The sequence below is a fragment of the Myodes glareolus genome, chromosome 25, assembly GCF_982192425.1.
Source record: "Myodes glareolus chromosome 25, mMyoGla1.1, whole genome shotgun sequence".
Taxonomy (NCBI): domain Eukaryota; kingdom Metazoa; phylum Chordata; class Mammalia; order Rodentia; family Cricetidae; genus Myodes; species Myodes glareolus.
In genome coordinates, this window is record NC_142050.1 from 12,731,971 (window position 1) to 12,747,231 (window position 15,261).

Below are 15,261 nucleotides of genomic sequence, written 5' to 3' on the forward strand. Positions count from 1 at the left end.
CTAATCAAACAAATAAAACCAAGAAGTGATTTCTGCAGCTCATATTACCTACACAGGTGAGCTATCAAATAGTCTTCAGATAAATAGATCATTTAGATATTCAAAATTAAATTGTAATGATTTGGGTTATCTTTTATTTTGCTTCTCTTAACTTTATAAAAGAAGATTGCTTGTCAGCATGTTTGAACAGTTCCAGCTTACACAAATCCTCAGAACCTCAGCTGACTTCATACTCATTTCGTATGCATTTTTTTTCAACTACTTGTATTAAGAATATCTAAATAATTTTAGACAAAATATAATCAAGCTTTTCAAGATAAGTTTATAATGAGATTTAATGTTTTACAAAACATCTATTTTAATTTACAGATAATATATTTAGTGGATTAAATATTTAAAATTCATTTTATAATGATAAACAATTAGAAAGTAAAGTATTTGAAGTCTGGGGGCTGGAGAGATGGCAGAGGTTAAGAGCACTGACTGCTCTTCCAAAGGTCCTGAGTTCAATTCCCAGCAACCACATGGTGGCTCACAGCCATCTATAATGAGATCTGGTGCCCTCTTCTGGCATGCAAGCATACATGGAAGGAATGTTGTGTTGTGTACATAATAAATAAATAAATCTTTAAAAGAAAGTATTTGAAGTCTGGAATATTGGTTCATTTAATATTATGAGTGATATACTTTGTTACAAATCACTGTATACTATAAATAATTGTTATGTACATACCACATACACACACATATACACATATACACACATGTACATCTTTTTGAGGATTTTTGTACACTAAAATTGTTTAAAAAATAGCTAACAAATAAACTGATTTTATAATATATGATAGAGGTTTGGGAAAAAATGGCCCCCAAAAGAGAGGGGCACTAATGGGAGGTGTGACCTTTTTGGAGTAGGTGTCATCTTGTTGGAGGAAGTGTGTCCCTGTGGATGTAAGCTTTGATGTCTCCTACACTCAAGCTTTACCCAGTGAATTAGATCCCTTCCTATTGCCAGAAACAAGATGTACAACTCTCAGCTACCTCTCCAGCACTGTGTCTGCCTGCACACTTTTGTGTCCCATCATAATGATAATAGACTGAACCACTGGATTATAAGCCACCCAAATAAAATATTTTTATAATATTTGCCCTGGCCAGTGTGTCTCTTCATATCAGCAGAACCCTAATTACGACAGAAGTTGTTTCCAGGGACTGGAAATTGTTGTGATAGGTCTGACCATCCTTTTGTTTGAGATAATAGAGACTTTGGTGTATTGGGTTAGGAAAGCAGTGTAGTGCTTTAAGTACTGCTTAATGGACCATACTTGTAAAAGCATTAAAGACAGCGGTGCAGAGAGTGATTTGAACTGTGGGGAGATAGACAAGATGTTTCAGAGGAAAAGCATTTTAGTATATTGTCTGGAAATCATTCTTGTGATATTTTGGTGGAGAATGTAGAGCTTCTGCACCATGTCTGAAGAGTCTGCCTGAGGCTAAAGTGAAGGGTTTTGGATTAAGTCCATTTGACAGAGTAAATCTACGAACAGCCCACTGTAGACTCCGTCTTGTGGTTACTAATGTTCTAAAGATTTATAATGAAAATGAGCAAGCTAAGGAAGGAAAATAGAAAGTGTACAGATTGAAGAAAAAATGGAGCCAACTATTCCATTCAAGGAGGTAAACCAATTAAAAATGGAATAAAAGGAGTATGATCTCAGGTTCAAATCCCACCCAGTTAAGTTTACAACTAGTGAAAATGAGTTGAAGAAAAGCTTAGACCTAGGTCTGGTGTTGCACGCCATTAATCCCAGCACTTGGATAGTAAAGACTGGTGGATCTCTGAGTTTGAGGACAGTCAGGTCTATAGAGCAAGTCCAAGGACATCTAAGCTTATGCAATGAAGGAAACCATGGAAAACAGAAAGCTGGTGAAATTATAATTGAATGCGTGGGTCGTGTTCCAGTCACAGCAAGCAGCAGAACCTGGCAGCTTTGGCCATGTGGCTCTGCCTTTAGACTGAAGGATAGAAGAACGTGGTTATGGAATTTGCCTCCAAGACTAAGGAAAGCTGCTGATGTCAGGCATGTGTCAGGGGTGTCCATGTGTGGAGGCCCATAGAAGTCATTGTGTGAAGCTGTGAATTTGAAGCCTAGATTGCCTTGGAGACCTCAAGATGTTGAAGATGCCAGAGTCTTGTGACACTTGCCAAGGAGACCTGTTAACAGAGAGTGGAACCAGCCCAAGAGAAAGAAGAGTGTTGTGGTCAACAAAGCAGAAAGGAGTTGTAGATCAAAAGAACATTTTTATATCAGGCATGGGAATGCAGACCTTGAAGTTTGCTCAGCTCATTTTCAGTCTTGTTTTGGCCCAGTGTCTCCTCACTATTGTCCATTATCTACATTTTGGAATGGTAATATATATCCTGTGCCATTGCATGTAGGAAGTTTGTGATCTGCTTTTTGATTATGATTCCATAGGGGACTGCAGTTAAGAGATTACATTAATCTCAATAGAGACTGAACTTTAGACTTTTAAATAAGTTTGAGACTGTTCTAGACTGTGGGGACTTTTGAATTGGGACTGAATGCATTTTTACATTATTATATGGCTATAAGTCTTTGGGGGCCAGTGAGCGGAATGTGGTGTTTTGAAAGAAAGTAACTTCCAAAGAGATTGGCACTATTAAGAGGTAGGTTTTTCTGCAGTATCTGTGGCCTTTTGGGAGGAAGTGTGTTGTTGTGTGAATTCCTTCAGCCGATAGCTCTTAAGATACCAGCCCAATTTAGGTGTGGTTTCATGTACTATAAGTGGGGACAAAAAACATATCTGGCCCCTTTTTTCTTGTTGGATTCAGTTCCAGTTTTCAGCGCATGCAGACAACCACAAACTGCTACCCTTACTGTGAGTTTATCCCCCAAATAAATAAACCTTTTTTATACTCCATTCTGGGCTATTGTGGAGCTCTTTGATACTACTACAATGTGTCCACTGTGGGGGTGGGCTCTGAGGTCTCATTTGTTCAAGTTATGCTCAGTGTGGTACACAGTTCATTTTCTGTTGTCTGTGAATCAAGATGTAGAACTCACAGCTCCCTCTCTAGCACCATGCTGCTGTAATGTGTGTGTGTGTGTGTGTGTGTGTGTGTGTGTGCATGTGTGTATGTCTGTGTGTGTATTATTTACTGATATCATTCAACATACGGTCTTCCTAATTAAATATAAGTCTACAAAGCAAAACCTTAAAAGAAAATAGACAGTTATTTAACCTTGGAGTATACTGACAAACTATCAAACAAAAGAGAAAAACATTTCAGAAAGTGTAAATAAAGTAGGCCCAGTAGAAATGAAACTTTAAAACCTAAACAGAAGAAATATATTAACCATGGTTTAATTGATAAAGTTAGAGAAAAATTGGCATGTAAAAACATCAACTTCCAACATACAAATACGAACACCTATATGTATACTTACCCTCAGATACATATTTTCTTTAGAATAATAAATTTTTATTTATATTTATAGAGAGGGAGTATTAGCTTATTTATGTATAGGAATTGCAGAAGAATAAATATTAATGCTTACTAAGTCTTTGAAAAGAGGTCAAATAACGGTGAAGGGAATTTATTTGATATTCCTAAAACACAAAATATGAAGTGTTATAGATATGAGTAACAAAATTTCTCATATGTAGAGAATATGAGATGATGAAAACCTTGGAAAATACATGTAGATGTTTAAATATTTCCTACACAATTATCAAATATTTCTTCTGTTCAGTATATACTCTATAACACAACTTCTTAATCTGTGTGTGTTTGTATACGGTCCATGTAACTAAATGTGGTCATCAAGAAAGTATTGACAACTCTAAGAGGTTTTTAAATGTGCATTAATGGAAAATCTTACAGCAGATCAAACATGTAACAAATCCTCAATGCTACCTCTGTTGCATCTGGTTACTTCATTGTAGTCTTGTTTCAAAATGAATAGCTTTGGAATTCAATGTTTTTCTGATCTTGTAAAAACACAATGATTTATTGATGAAAATTATGACTTTTAAAAGTAGATTTATTTATTTTGTGTATGTGTTTTGCCTGCATGTATGTATGTACCTCTCTGGTGCTCACGTTGGTACCCATTAAACTGTAGTTTTGGATGTTTTGTTAGCTGCCATGTGAATACTAGGAATCAAATCTGGGTTTTCGAAATGAGTAGCAAGTACTTTTAACAACTGAGTCATTTTTCCAGGCATGGAAAACAATGGCTTTTTAATATTTTCTAACACCATTCTTTAAAATAGAAATATAAAATTATATTATATGTTTTCACAGTATGTCATGTTAGAATTATTAGGTTTTTAAAAATCGTTGATGAACTTAACTTTCATTTTTAAAAACTCACTAGATTAGCTTTGGCCTGGGAGTAGGACAGAGATTCTAATAACATTTGAGAGAACTGTAAACATACTCTTTTCAGTTTGTACTATGTATTTAATATGAAGCCACACTGTAAACATCAACTACAATAAAATAAAAATATTGACCATCTCCAAAAACCATTCAAAATTCTCTAGGACTTATAATATCAAATTTTTACCCATGAAAATTTATATAAAATAAAATAAATATATTGACCCATTAGTGTTTAATTTTTCTGTTATTTTTGCTAGGTGGATAATCCAATGCATTTTAAATGAAATAGTATTCTAAATAAATTTCTTCTTCACTTATTTTCATAAAATACTGGTTTCTGTACCCATTTTATACATCTATAGATCGAGGAGTCATCTAAACACTTATTGGGTGGAAGCAGTTATGAATGAAGAATGCTAAAGGAGCCTTTTGCATGAAATCATTTGTCTGAATGTAAAGAAATAAGCATATAAACATTCACTGTATACTTACTTGAAATGCGAAAAAGTTTGAAACAGATAAATATCATTTTGTGATTATGACAAACTGAATATTTATATAGCATTCTTCCACATATTTGTATGAGTTATTAAATTTGATTTATGTATATTTGCTGCAGGTTGATTTTTGTTTAAAAATATGGAATACTTCATGAATTTGTGTTTCATCCTTTAAGGCACAGAGGCCATGCTAATCTCTGTATTGTTCCAATTTTAGCGTATATGCTGCCAAAGCAAGCACACATACCGTGCTTGTAGCACTTATGTTCATTCATCCGACTAAATATAAATCTAGCTTTTACATCTCAGCTGCTATTAAATTTCCATTAATATGCAACTTGAGTTTTCTGTTCAACTTTATATATATAGAAACTAAACCATGATGTATTCTGTAAAATTTTAAATCACATAAGTCAGTTTTCATCTTTAGTGTATGGTGAGAACTTATTCAGTAACCACAAAAACAAATCATAAATATTCCATTTGAGGGTTCTGAAGGAAATTGGAAAATTGGGGTGAATTATTGGAATAGGAAAGGGTACAGACTTAAGTTAATTGCATCTTTAAGGTTGTATTTCTTTGTCTGTGTCTGTGCCTGTGTGTGTGTGTGTGTGTGTGTGTGTGTGTGTGTGTGTGTGTGTGTTTGAGTGCGCGCGCGTGTGCGCCTGCACATTTATCTGTGGATTTACAGGTTTGCAAGGTGTGTCTCCACATGTGTGTAAATATATGTGAAAGCAAGAGGACAACTACTAGTTCTGTTTCTCAGGCAATAACCACTCTGGCTTTTGAGACACAGTCTCCCAGTGAGTGACCTGGAAATCATCAAGAAGGTTGCTCTGACTGGCCAGTGATCCCAGTGTTCCCTCTGTTTCTACTTTTCCAGTTGTGGGCTTATGAGGCCGTCTGTCACACTGGCTTCTCTTCCTTGAGTTCCAGAGTTCAAATCCAGATGCCTGTACCTGTGGAGCTAGCACTTTTCCAATGATCTCTTGACCCTGCCTCTGTACTCTTTTTTAAAAAAGGAAATAAGATTCTAGCAGAAAAGGTTTGAAGAAATAATTGTTTTGACTTGGAGATCAAATAAGGAAACAATACTCTGTCTAATTACAACCATAAGCCAAGCTTCTGAAACATCTCTTAGGAGCATTGGAGCATTTCTTTAAGGAAAGACTTATTTTGCCTTAGTTGAGCAAAAACAGTCACCCCAAACTCTTGAGATGCTACTTTATCTTTCTTGTTCCAGGATATAAGATCTATATCTTATCTAATCTGTCTGTAAAGGGGATTCTGTTAGGTTTCTTATTGTTTTGATGCACATTTTAGGCAAGTTCATGATTTCATATGTTCTGGAATACCGAGAATTGGTGGAAAATACAACTCAGATTTTTCATCAAGAAAGGAGGGGGGATAGTATGGTGTAGAGCATGCTTCAGAACTCTTGACTAAGAATACTAGAAGTCTTACAGCCAATGAAAGCTAGGTCTTTATTGTGCTATCCCTAAGCTCCTGGAAAAAAACAATGAATTCTCTGGTTTTGTGAACTTGGATGTCTTAGATAACTCAGAGAAATGGAATTCTCCATTATATTTAACTTCAGGTTTTTGATACTTTTTATAATAGATGGTCCAACTAGATCTTAGCACCGAGAAGTTCCTCGATCCTCTGCTTTTGGCATCTTTCTTGTTTTCCTTTTCCTGTGACTTACTAGAAACTGTTGGAGCAGCAGGAGTCAGGACTGCTTATTGGCTTCTTCTCAATTGCTAATGCCAATTACTAATTATTCTTCCAGTTTTACTTTAATACCAATTTTATAATTAGAACGTTAAGCAATTCAAGCAAACCAAATACATCCTCTCTGACTGTTTATTAGTCATGACCAAACTTTTATTTTGGTATCTGTAACTATAGGCATTCAAAGTTATTTTAAGTATTTGGTAAAATTTTTAAATTTGTTAATTTAGTAATGTTATGTTGGTAGGCTTTTAATAACATTAGTGCTAAGTGTTATCATATGAGTTTATCATAATATGAATAATATCAATACAAATTATATGCTATCTATGCGATACACTTACACTCCGAGGTGTACATTCATGGGAAGTTATAATTCAACTCCACTTGTTCAATGTATTGTAAAAAGGTCTAATATACACAAGAAACTTCTAGATAAATACATACAGGTATTTATATTTTTCCATTTGTGAGACCAAAGGTGGAAGGAATGCAATTTTATTTATTTAATAATTTCACTTGCAAATATCATCTTATGCTAAGTAAAACGTGAGCACTTCTGCATGCATCTCATGGTACTGTAGGAGAAGAGTGAACCAGGAAAGAAAAAGAAGCATATATTTTGAGTGATCAAATAGAAGTTCCTAATAAGCTAATGCATGAACGATGCTGAAATCTGTAAAAAGAGAAATTCTCTGGCATAAGGAAAATCGCAGTAAACATAAAGAGTAGCACCTAGAAGAACTGTGGTGGCTGCAAGTGAAGAATGGAGGAAGATCTGGATCATACATGTCCCTCTGGATCAAGGGAAGAACACTGATGTCCTTTTACAAGTGTGAAAGTGTGTCACCCAAAAATTTTATACATGTAATAATACTGAGATAAACTGAAAAAAAGACCAAGCAAACAAACAAATCCCTTCTAATTTTGGCATCTATACACGGTGCCAGAAGTAGAAATTGTATAAAACAATCAGTAGAAGCTTGAGCACCTGAAAAATCTAAGAACTACAATAAAAACCAATAGTTGAATCTGCCAAGATAAAGTGGTAAAATAATGAGTCAGCTAAAGAAAAGTTAAGATAAAATACCAAAAAAGTCAAGAGAAAAGATACAAAACATGAAAATTAAAGAAATATATGGCAGATATACAAGATGCAAAGGTAGGAAGATTGTATAGATTTAAAGCTATAGACAAAGTTTAATGTCAGCCTCAGTGGTTTAGCAAGAAACTTCCTTAGCAAACTAACTACATAAAAAATATTTTTTAAAAATATGTAAGTTGGCTGTAGAGGGGCATAGCTTAATGGTAGAGTACTAGCCTAGCATGTACAAGGTTGTAAGCATAGTACCCAGTACTGAAAATAAAGGAGGAGAATTTAACACATGTAATATATACTTGAGGAAGAGTGGAGAAAACAGAATAGTTGTGTGTAATGATGCAAATCTGTAATCTCAGCACATGGGAGGTTGAGGCAGGAAGAATGTAAGCTCCAGATTGGAGTGTACAACACAGCAAACCCAACACTCAATATGAAAAGAAAACAAGGAAATCCAATTATCTTGGAATGTTGTCACATGACTGTAGTGCCATTTTCAAGAGACTGATGTGAGAAGATGGTAAATAGTATTACCTTTTAGAAATATAACTTCTTAAGGAAGTTAATGATTTAGGCAGGCGGTGGTGGCGCACAACTGTAATCCCAGCACTTGGGTGGCAAAGGCCGGCGGATATTTGTGAGTTTGAGTCCAGCCTGATCTACAAGAGCTAGTTTCAGGACAGGCTCCAAATCTACAGAGAAATCCTGTCTCGAGAAATGAAAAAAAAAATAGTTATCTAAACATATCCTCCATATTGTTGTATGATATGGACAAAGAGTTCATAGTATAAGAAACATTGGCAACATCATCAATGTGAAGTTGAGACTACTTCTTTACACAGAAGAGCTAAATTCACATCTACAAAAATGGGATGCTAAGGAAGTAGACCAAATGGATTTCTCAGGCATCGGTTTCAATATAAATTGAGACATACACTTTGGAAGTTTCTACATGTGTTAAAGAAAACTATCCATCTTAACTTTCACTTATCTATCCACATAAGAAAAGAACAAATCCATGAGAGACTTGTGTGCAATGTTTAAAAGAGCATTCTTACAGACGCAAGTTCAACTATCCAAATGACTGTCAACAATAAGAGCAAATTGCTTTTGGGAGCATTTCCAAGAAGATAATAATACGTTGTTCTTGGGACTGTGATTATTAATTTTATGCATTTGTTTTGTTGTTCCTAACACATATTTTTGATGAAGTATTATAAATATTTATATAAATTTAAAAACAGTTACAGTTTGCAAGTTATTATTTTCAAACAAGTGGAGTTTGTTTTTTAATTTTAAATTGAATTACGTTTCAGGGGATAGTTATGAAATATTTGGATTTTAAATTCAATGCCTTTCATGTTTTGTTCTAATGTGTTATCCTCCATGGTGTAAGAACTCTTAAAGAGCAGGACTAAAATCTCATTAGAGAAGCCTCCCTTTTCAAACTGTTCCAGATAGTTCACAGAAAATCAAGGAAAATTCAAATCAGTCTTAACACCCGAAATCACTGCTTTACACAGGCTTTGGCATGACCCTAATTTAAATTTATATCACTGCAGCCACAAAAAAAAAAGTGAGGTTACTCATCCTTGTCTCTCAATGAAAGTTTTGGAATTCTGAGGTTGTATAACTCTCATGTTAGCAGTGGTTCTTTCTGACTTTAACGCTGCACTCACACTGACTGGACATTCTAATTTCATTTCAGTCACTGTAATTACAAATACTCTGATAAAAAGCAACTTTAAAGAAAAAAAGAAGTTTATTCATTTACAAGTCAAGTTTCCAGCTCATCTTTAAGGAGAGTCAAAACAGAAAATCAAGGAGCTCGCCACATCATATCCACACTCCAAAGCAAAGACAAATTACCACAACGCTTCCAACTTTCTTACCCAGCTAGCTTTCCTCATCTTCAACAGCTGAGCCTGATCTAGTGAAAGGTGCTGCCCAAAATGGACTGAATCTTTCTCCATCAATTAACAATCAAGACAACCATGCACAGACATGTCCATACACAACTAGTCTTGACAATTCATCAACTGAATCTCTTTTCCCAGATTGATAATTCTGAAGTTGCTAGTCAAAACTAACCATTATTCTTGGGGAATACTTTTTGCTGATCATGTTATAATAGAAAGCTTCTTCCCTTTCCTTTGCAACTCCAGATATATTCCAGCACTATGTGCTGAATATTTTTAATCTCATTATAGTGGCAGCAATGGTGGAAAGAGCAGATGAGAATCAAAGTAATGAACTCCACATTGTGTTCTACATTAGAGTCTCAGAAGGCATTGACTCAGGCCTTCTACCATGCTATTCAAAGATTCAGCTAGCAATAGTGCCCTGTATAGAATTAGACAATCAACTAAGAATCTGAGCATATCAGAATTTGATATATTCAAAGTCATGAATGGAAAAAGAAGTTAATTTTATCAGTTGAAATTCATGAAGCACTTCTACATGTAGCATTTTATAGATGTGCAAAAAAAACAGTTTGATATGATATGAACTTTTATCATAAGACACACTACCCTTGCAACATACTGGTATGGTTTGTGAATTTAAAGACATCAGTGAGGAACATGTGGTTAAATGTGTACTAAAATTATATTGATTAAAAGAACAAGTATTGACATTAATTATTCCATAATTTTTAAAGATTCATGTTATGTGCTTAATTTTATTATTTTTATTATTATGGCAACTTTTAAACTTTAATATTGTATCTTTATTTAAGTTATCTAAATCACAAAATGTTATGTTTTTATTCTTATGAAGGTTAAGTTCATCTCTCTGCGAATATATGAAAAACATAAGTAATCCTGTATTAAATAATAGTGCAGTGTGAAACAAGAATGATTACTTAATTTCATTTTCAAATATGACTGCCCTACAGATTTTGAATAGCACGGATGTCTTCAGATTGCACAGAATCTGGTGTTACTGAAGGACCCATATTCAAGGATATAAAGCACAACCATCAACAGATTGTTTCTTAGTTATTCTTAGCAGAAGCATATGTGTTATCAAGATCTGCCAAGAAATAATTTGCATAGTCTTCTACAACAAGTAGAAACCATTATTTCCTATTGCGAAGCAACACATTCAAAACAGAAAAGATCAACCTGGATATAAGCTGAATAAAAGTTTTATTTAAAAAATACACTAGTTGATATTTTCATTATGGTTGATGCTTCAAATTGTAGCAGAAAATTTAAAATAAATGAACAATTCTCAATCAGTTTGGGCATAAGGTATTAACTAAGAATGTAAGAATAAAGTATGTTTTATTTTTTAGTTAAGAATTTGTTATAAAATATATACATTTATGGGCAACAAACACTCCTTTTTTAAAACTGTACATATATATTGGATGTGATTATTTGAAGCATTTATACAATATGTTAGTTAACATTTCTAACTTGAATAGTTTTGGTTTGGATGTTTGATTAATAGCCCATTGATTGTGAATATGTATGAAGTATTATGTGACTTCGATGCTTGTGTGCAATATTTATTGATAACATTCGATGATTAGTATTTTCATTTTCTTTTCTAAAATAAGTTTTGTCATATTTGTACATTATATAATTACTAAATAAAATTAATTGACTTCACTTAGTTATCTTCTTTTGCCTGTATGGTAGGAATAGAAAAGAAATTTCTCAGCAATTTTAAGTAAGAAATTATATGCAATTAAATATAGAAAAGTATAAGAACTTCAAAAATCGCAATGTGTTAATATTAATTTTTAGTTTAATTTGAATAAAGTGTTGCTTAAGACTTTTCAATTTCTTGATAACTGCATGTGGAATTTAGTTCTCTTTTGATATTACTGTCAACGTGGGCAATCTTTTGACTAGGGTTCAACTTCTAGTCCAAACCTACACATTCTTAAGTACCTACAATTTAAGAATGCACAAAGCAGCATTTCCCTTTATTATTGCAGTTAATGCAATCTGTTCTAAGAAACTAATATAATGCCCATCTTACCAGCAGAATCTCAGGTTCGGTCCAGTGACATGCCTACACAATGGTAAATTCAAGATCAGAGAAAAAAATAGGAACAACATTTTCTGATTCATAGTTTTCTGGTTTCCAATGATAAATAAAATCTATTCTGATAAAACACTAACAAATATAAAATAGTGTGCAAATTTTGTAGAAGTTTCCTTCTTTAGTACTTCCTGTGGGTTGAACTGTAATGAGTGGCCTTAGTACTATTTCAAATCAGAAGCCCCAAGCTAAATTTGAATAAATATCTCAAATAACAAACAGAAATCTAAAATAATAAATATAAGTTTTCTAGCTCTCTTTTTCAACTTAGAGGGCTATGAAGAATAAAATATAACAAATTATTTAGATATAATTCACTTTATTACACTATTAGCAAGACATAATTAAAATTACTAAATTAGACATCCTACAGTATTTTTATATAATCTCAGCATATTCCTGAATATTCTATTTAATTCATTTGCACACATTTCCATTGATTATAACTACACGGTTAAGAATTTAAACAGATGGGTGAAAAGTTCTTACTCTTAACCTTGTCTTCTTGGGAAACACACAGTGTTAGGCACCATGAAGTCCACCAAAGTACAGCTTCTAAGGAATGGACATCATATTAAAGATACCAAGGGAAAGGAATATTGACCACATTACAGCAACAATAGCTCAAGAACTGTAATCCCTAAATGGTTGCATCAAGATGAGAGGCAGAAAACAAAACAAAACAAAACAAAAAAACAGAATCTTTAAATAGCTAATGTGATAAACAGTGGCAAATAGTGACAGACCCCTTTTCTTTTTGGTTTTTATTTCACTATACACTTTTCTCTGCTCCCTTCCCTTCCTCTCCTCTCCCCTTCTTCTACTTTCTCACATGACCCCCACACTCCCAATTTACTCAGGAGATCTTATCTTCTTCTCTTCTCCTTCCTAGTTAGATCCATGTATGTCTCTCTTAGGATCCTCTTTGTTGTCTAGGTTCTCTGGGGTTGTGGCCTGTAGGCTACTTTTTCTTTGCTTTATGTCTAAAAGTCACTTATGAGTGAGTGCATATTATATTTCTCGTTTTGGGTCTGAGTTAACACACTCAAAATCGTTTTTTTTTTCTAGATCCATTTATTTGCCTGCAGATTTTAAAATGTCATTATTTTTTACCACTGAGTAGTACTTCATTGTGTCAATGTACCTTATTTTCTTTATCCAGTCTTTGGTTGAGGGGCATCTAGGTGATGACAGCTTATGCTGGAGAGGATGTGTGGTAAAGGGAACACTCCTCCATTGCTGGTAGGAGTGCAAACTTGCACAGCTGCTTTGGAACCCAGTATGGATATTTCTCAGAAAATTAGGAAACAGTCTAGCTCAAGAACCAGTATTAACACTTTTGGGTATATACCCAAAGCAAGCTCACCCATATCACAAGGACATGTTCATAGCAGCATTGTTTGTCATAGCCAGAACTTGGAAACAACCTAGAGAGACCCCTTTTCCAACAACATTAAAGACAAGGATAGATATCTGGGGTTGTCCTATGGCTTCCACACACGGACTGTTCACCTGTGGCATATGCGTGTCCTCATGCACATTGGTACCCAACCCCATGCACATGCGCACAGTACATACACAAAGGTATAAAACGGACCAAACACATCATAGATCCTCTTAAATAAGCACAATTAAAGTTTGATGAACTAAAAACCATGGATAAAGGGAACAACTCTTCCTGGGCGTGTGTTAGTGATTCTTACAGCCTTAACTGGTAAAGGTGCTGTTGGTGTTGGTAAAATACATTTTCAACTACCGACATCTGTTTTCCTGTGACTAAGCAAAGGTATTGCCAGGAAGTAATTTGATCGCCTGATTAGCAGTTGCATTACGCTCCCTTGTTGCTTAAGCAAAAAGGTCATCAGTCCTAACTACAGTAGGACTTCTTTATGCTAGAAACAGTCACCTTAAACACTCCATAGATACCTTAAGACAATTTCACGAAGATTGCGTTGATTGCTCCAGAAGGTGCAGTCTCAGCTTCAGCTGTTTAGAATAGTTTGTACCATGCTTTTTGCTATCCAAGTATCAGTGAACTTGAATGATCTGGCAACCACCTTATTGGTCTATCTAAACGGGCTTCTAAGTCTCCCTCAAAGGGTTTCTTGTCATGCAGTCGTCTATGCTGTTTCCCCTGGTATGGAAACACTGGGTTCAGTAAAAGGATTCTGGTGGGAGTTTTTCTTTCCTACTTTTGGGAGTGTCAGGAAAGACAGTAATATGAGAAAGAGGTAGAAAAAACTGGGACTGATGTGTGGTTTCCAATAACAGAGGAGGCAAACAGTAGCAACCACTGAGCACTAGGCAGGGCAAACCCAAAAGGGAATTTGGAGTCTCCTGCTTGACAGCTGAAGATCCGAACCAGCAGTAACATGGTGACTCATTTCTGAGTAATGTTGGCGTTGGCACTGTGCATCCAGTGTTTATTTTCTGAGTATGTGGGCTTCCCCAGCTACTGAGCTGCCATCAGGGAGGGGCCCAGGGGTCCCAGTCTGGTCTGCCAGACAAGATAAACAGCCATGGTGGAGGCAAGCTCTTTCAGTAGTCACAACAAAGATGTGGAAGGAGCCCAACAGAGTTGCCTGACAGCCCAAGACAAGGCTCAAGAGTTCCTTAGAAACTGCAGAAGTGAGGGAGCAGGGATCAATCAGATCTCAGAGACCAGGAAAGAGGCAGGCCCTGCCTTGTCAGCTCCCAGATTTTAGCCTTTCACTTCCAGAATCCTCGTTTCTGTTCTCTCACTTCACGGCTAAATTTCTACTATCTGTTTATTTAAGGTTCCTTATTTTCTATTATCCTTAAATATAATAATAGAAATTTTAAATTCCCTCTCTACTAATTCTACCTCCTAACTTTATTTTTCTTTTACTTTCTTTGCAATACAAGGCATTTTTACAAGTTTGATAATTTGGTATTATATGATGGGTGTAATTTAATTCAGAAGACAATCTTGTTTGTTGCTTATTTTCAGTTTTTGAATTTTATTTTGACTTATAATTCATGTCCTTGCATCATCAGTTAGATGACTGATGATTGTTTTGCTCTACATCGATGGGAACGATGAGTAGGCAAGAAATTTTTCCAGTGTCCTCTGATAGCTTTCCTTGCTCTGAGATGGTGATAGCAACGAGCAGTTACATGGGTCGTGAAAGCCCTGGAAAGCGATGCCATTTTAGTGGTACGGTCTCCATGTAGGCCTAGGGCGGAGTAACAAAAGACCCTAGTAAGCAGTCCATATTACAGGTCTCAGCTCAGGACCTCAGTTGCTTGGTTCAGAAGACATGAGAATTCTCAGAAACTTTTCTAATTGCAAATACCTAGTTTCTCTTTCCTGACCTCTTGTAGCCTTTAATTCTTTTTAGTCTACCCACCCCCTTCTCTCTCTCCCCGAAACACACACACACACAAATACAACAATTCTTCCTTTCATTCTTTCCTCTTTAATCACTAGGTTAGAAATCTCA

General features: G+C 35.1%; 1 non-coding gene across 1 annotated transcript; it reads right to left on the reverse strand.

Moving 5' to 3' along the window:
• Positions 1 to 5,044: 5,044 nt before the first annotated feature.
• On the reverse strand, positions 5,045 to 5,152 carry LOC125409843 (U6 spliceosomal RNA). Its single transcript, XR_007234901.3, has one exon. It is a non-coding gene; the product is annotated as a U6 spliceosomal RNA (small nuclear RNA).
• Between the last annotated feature and the right edge of the window lie 10,109 nt (positions 5,153 to 15,261).